The following is a 5,575-nucleotide window of genomic DNA, read 5'->3' on the forward strand; positions in this document are numbered from 1 at the left end:
GGGGGGGGGGGGGGACATGGGGCAGAATGAAGGCACCTTAGCAGGTACCCCTTTTCACCCAGCAGCATCCCAGGGTTGGTGGCTGGTTTGAAGCAGGCATCACATGCATGTCTGCAGCAAATCTGCCTACCTGTGCCAATAACAAAGGCAGGGGTGGGGAGAGATATCAAGGTTGCTCTTAGAGCGACCTGAAGGAGGTTTGCAGTGGGTAGCACAGTAGCTGGGTTGGATTCTGGTCAGCCAAGGTTCAGCTTGTTTTGCAGCATGGATGTATTCTGCCACGCTGACGCTCTGCTTGAATAAGGGGACCCACCGCTGTTGAAAGATTGGCATGCAGCCAGGGCAGCGGCCAAGTAAACTTTCCTATTACCACTTCCGGCTTCAATCCTCCTTTGGCAGGCCCCTTTCTGTTGCTAGCGGGGGAATTTGGCCTGTGCCTGATACCAGCTCATGCTGCAAAATTTGCACCTAAGTTTCAAAGTTCCCGAGATGTTTGGATCTGGGCTTTTGATTCAGATCATCTTGGAGAATGAGGCTGCTTGCACAACTCAGATCAAGGTCTGGGTCCCCACACAACCGCCCTCCTCCAGAGCTACCTCTGAGCTCTGTGCCCAGCTGGGTCCTTTACTTTGCTGTTCAGACCATTGGCGATGGCTGTTCTTGCGCCGCGGGCACCTGCTTGGACAAAGCCCCTCCCAAACTTGTGTCCCTTCAGTCATTACATAGGACCTTTTTTGACTGCCTTATTCTTGTACATGTTTTAAAGGGATTTTTTTTTAAACATCTCTCCGGGTTTCTCCCAGGGGAAAAATGAATCAACGGAAGCTCACAGGCTTATGAAATAGAGCTTGGACTGCCAGCCAAGGAACTGTTTGAACTGTACATTTCATAACAGGCTAAGTTACCTGGCGTTGTTGATCTTCTATATTATAATTTTTTATTTGCTTTCTTTTGGTTTTGGCTCACGAGATGTTGTGGCTCTGGCTCAAACAAAGAGTCGAGAAAGGAACAGAGAATGGTTGACATGGTTTGTGAGAGTTTAAAAGACAATATTTGTGCTTTTTTTTTTTTTTTTTTAACTTGCACTGGCTTCTTGTATTGATTGCTGCCTGTCTTTCTGTTGGCTCTGTTATTGATGTGTAAGAGCTAACGCGCCCCTTTGCATCCCTTGCAAATGCCATTTCTTTGCCTTGAGGCTGCGGTGCCTTTGGGAAGGAAGAGGGAAAACAGCTTCTTGTTGGCTGGAAAACGCAATGAAGACTGGGCCTCGTGATACTTTGCCTGGTGCGCTTGTGTTTTGAAGGTGCATGAAACCCGTACAAGCCAGGGGCTAATGTGTGCTGGCAGAGACTCCTGGAAGCAACCCTTTCTCTGTTGTAATAATCCAGGCTCCGGGCTTTATTTGTCATGGAAAGTGTGTGTGTGTGTATGGGGTATATGTACGCACATGAAGGTGGGTAAGTTTTCATGCTTGTGTGTGAGCACTTGTGTGCACCTGCCTGTCTCTGTGCATGGTCCCTGCATGTACCTGCCCTCACTTGTGCAAGTGGCAAGAAGAAACAGGTGCAAAGCAGTGAGGCAGTGGAGAGAAACTCTGAGTGCTCTCCACCTAGGATTTTGTTGTACAAGGTCAGAAGCCCAAAGGCCTCTCTGTTACCTCTGTCCATCCAGCCTCAGACGTAGGTCTTCTAGGTCTTGCTAGGTCTTCAGTCCCTTTCCTAGGACCTGCACCTTCTGGGGTAGCCTGGGCACCTACCGGGGTTGGGGGGTAGGATCCAGTCTTTGCTACCATGTTCTTCTCATTTGAAAAGGACAAACACCAGAGTCAGGAATGCCTTGAGTGTCTGTCCTTCGATCAAGTCCCATTAAAGTATCTCTAGTGAAGAACCCAACATCCCTTGTCCCTCCTGAAAAATCTCAGCTCTTACGATAGATCTTCGCTTGCACCCCTTCCTCTGGTTGCAAAGGTGGTGCACTCTTGCATGGGCATTTGGGTGGAAATGCCCAGTCATCCCTTGGCATAACCAGCCCCTCTACCCAGAGGCAAAGGTCTGTCTGCCCCACTGGAAAACAGTGCCCGTACAGCATTGGGTAAGGGTACCCTCTTGCTCTGGGAGCAATCTCAGTGGCTCTTCCAAGTAACAAGGCCAAACACACCGTGCATGAATAAAATAATCATTTTTATTTAGTACTGTATATTTAAGTATTCTCTATTTGTTCTTATGGAAGAAGAGGCAGCCTTGCATGACACGGATACAGTCGCTTTCTACTAGAATGTAGCTTTGCTCAACAGTAACACTGTTTAATTACAGTCTTGAGAGCTCCCTGACCCGCTCGGGACCCTGATGGGAAACACTAAACAAAGGAAATCCTTCCTCCTTGCCTGTCCTCCCCTGGAGAGAGACATTGGAACTATATTAAAAGTCAACGGCATTATCTTAACCACTGGAAATCCCGTTCCCTTCTCTCTGAGCCCTGGAGGTTCTTCACCTTCCGTGGCGCATCCAGCTGTAAAGCCTCCTAGCCTTCTGGTAGTGATTCAAACCAATGGGTAGCAAGGGAGGGTGTTGGAAAACTTCTCTTCCCAAAGACTTCCCACAGGCCCTGGAAGATCTCTTGTGGTCCATTTTTGCCATCCAAGTGTGGACCCACTCCCTTGGGACCTGTTTGAGGTTCTGCTGGGAGGCCATTTTCAAGCCACAGTGATATATTGAGCATGTGGTGACAGTTGCCTTCTCACGGGGGGACGCATGGGAAGGCCCTAGGATAGGAACTAATGCCATTCAGTCCAGCTGTGCAATACTTGCCTGCTAAGTATCCTGGGGCTGTGCCTGGGGCCTGTCTAGGAGGAGTCCGCTCTAGCAATCCGGTGGGTGGAGGCATGGTGTTCCTATGGAGTCCCAACCCCATTCCAGGGGGCTGAATAATTGAAGAGCCAATCTTGCAAGATGCTGATGCCCACCCGCTCCTACAGCCCCTGCAGGAGTTCAAGATGCTCAGCATCTCCCTGCTTTGTAATTCTCCCTCGTGTTTGGCTTGTTGATTTCCACCCCCCCACCACCCTTAGGGCTTCCTGGCATCTAATGACCTCTTTAGTTGGGAAACTGCCCTGCAAAGACTGTTCACCCACAGAAGTCACCATCGCCTCTGGTTGCTGCTGGCTGTGCCCAGCTACTGGAAGCGAAGCTGGCTGGCTCTGGGAGGATGGGTTGCTTGCCATTCTCTACAGAGAATAGGCCAAGTTCTCCCTTGCGTGGCTCAACTGACCTTGGTGGAGTGCCATGAAAGACGGACTTGGCCTTGGCATAGATTTCACCACTGCACGGTTCAGCATCTTCCATCCCCACTCCCTTGGAGCAGAAATAAGATCCAAAGTCAGTGCTTTCCATGCAGGGCATGGCATATTTGCATAATAGTACCACAGTGAGACTTCTCACCTACTTGACCGACCTGTGTCTCCTGGACCTTGCCTTGGAGATAATGCAGTAGAGCTGTTCTCAGCTTGGTAGAAACAAAGCAAACCTAGGCTGCTTTTTCCTCTCGCCCCCAAATCCTGATCCATGCAGCTCAGCTGGCGCTGGGTGGAGAAGTACCGGCCTACATGTTCCTCAATGTCTCAGGGAAGTTGAGCCAAAGGGATTGGGTTTAGCTTGCCCCTCGGCATGATTTGTGACAAGGCTTGGGCAAGACCAAAATCTGCTTCTGCAAACTGAGGGAAACCTTGCAAGGTCAAAGGGATGCAGTGAGATCCCAGGCTCAGTCTCACAAAGGTGCTGGCTCCACTTTGACAACTCAGTCTTAGACCCTTTCTGATTTGTTTTGGATCTGACAAAGAGCCAAAACTGAAGAGGCAGCATCAGGGGGGTTGAATCTAACCCCCCGTGAACAAAGTGCAAAGGGATTTGTATGAGAGGTGACGGCCCGTGAGCGGGCCGTAATAGCTACAAGCATTTCCCACCTGTTGTCCGTGCAAGTGTAAGCTTGTTCCTATAAGCTGCCCGTTTCCACTGGAATAGAGGGCGCTTAGTGCCTTATAATAATGACGTGTGTTCAGCACAGTCTGGGCCCCCCCCAACCCCAGGTGAAACCCATGGGTGCTCGAGACCTCTAAAAATCAGGCCAGTGGGTCTCTGCTTCTCTGGATGAACAAAACAGGGCCGCCTTAGCCTGCAATCTTGGTTACACCTCTGGAAAGGCAAATCAATAGCTCAATACGGCATGGGATGAAGGGGGCTGGGATGGGGGAAAGGAAAGTGGTCATCTTCCTGTGCAGGGCATTGTGGAAGCACAGCACCAGGTCAGCCCCATCCCAGGGGACTGCAAAATACCCCTTCTCCTTGTCCCCACGCACCACCGCCTCATAAGAACCCATGGTGGAAGTAAAGCTCAACTTGTAAACTCGACAGCTACATCTACACCGGGAGATATTGGAGCACGAGAATTAAAATCTGCATAACGTTTACATAGCTCAGTTATTTTTTGTCGGTTTTGCTTTTTTTTGTATCCACGGCCATACAATCACAATATATATTTATATATATACTTCTTAAATTACACACTCAATGTACAAAAAAACAGGTGCGTTGCTGAGGCGACCGCGTTGCCTTAACCGTGTCGGGTTGGTTTTTTTGGGTTTTTTTCTTTTTTTTGCCTAACGGAAGAAACAGAGCTGGGGGCTGGGGAGGTCTTGTCTACGGCACCTGATATGCAGCACATTTATTTAGTCGGGAAGACCACTCGGTCACTGGGGCCAAATAAGTCATGAACCAAACAGAGGGAGGAGAAGGAGCTGGAGGGATGAGGGGTGGATGATGAGCTGAGAGCTGCGGTGATACGGAAAAAAATATGAAATGTTTTGGAGCAGAATACGTGGGGGCACCTTTCCTCCTAACCTGCTTCAGGTGTGTAAGGAGGGGATGGAGGGAGAACGATGACTGATCAGCTACATTACCCAATCTTCTTTGGATCGTGTGAAAGGTGAATCTGCGATAGCAAATGTTCTCTGCTGTGATCTTTCCACACTGACTCTGCTTCCCTAATGTGCGAGAGAAGTGGCTAGAAGTCCAGGGCAACTCCAGCTGAGAGGAGGGTTTGAACGACACATGGTAGATCCCGGGAGGAAAGGAAGGGGCAGCCAAGAGCCCTTGGTGAGTGAATCCACCCTAAGCTATCCCACTCCCCACTGGATGAACACCTGCACACGTCAGTGGGGGAGCTGAGCTATAAGGTGGGGGAAGATCATTCTTGCTAGGGCCACCGGCACCCAGGAGCAGGCTAATTCCCAGGGGAGTCCTTGTCCTGAATCCCTTCTCAGAGTAGGAAGAGGTTTTCCAAGAGCTGCACCCAGAGTTGTCCAACGTGCCTTTCACAAGCACCTCCAGCCCTGCATCTCCTTGGCTTGGCGCAGTGGAAGGCAGGGGCGTGATCTAATTTCTCTTGCTAAATCCTGATTTTGGACTCTCCCAGCGGTCTCCTTTTTTTTGTGCCTCTGACCTCTGTGGAGCTGTCCGGAGGATCTGGAGGGCGCATATGCAGCAGGATGAAAAGCAGCCCCCCCCCCCCCCCCCCCCCCCCC

The 5,575-nt window shown here is 50.3% G+C and overlaps 1 long non-coding RNA gene across 1 annotated transcript in view; it reads left to right on the forward strand.

The window, feature by feature from the left end:
* Positions 1–4,851, forward strand: part of LOC109295356 — a 6,426-nt gene extending 1,575 nt beyond the window's left edge. The window contains exons 2-3 of the long non-coding RNA XR_002096730.1: positions 241–245; positions 4,230–4,851. This is a non-coding gene — a long non-coding RNA (uncharacterized LOC109295356). The remainder of the gene's footprint in view (positions 1–240; positions 246–4,229) is intronic.
* Positions 4,852–5,575: the final 724 nt, after the last annotated feature.

This window comes from Gavialis gangeticus, unplaced genomic scaffold, assembly GCF_001723915.1.
Source record: "Gavialis gangeticus isolate Ggan-Ray unplaced genomic scaffold, GavGan_comp1, whole genome shotgun sequence".
In the NCBI taxonomy this organism is placed as follows: domain Eukaryota; kingdom Metazoa; phylum Chordata; order Crocodylia; family Gavialidae; genus Gavialis; species Gavialis gangeticus.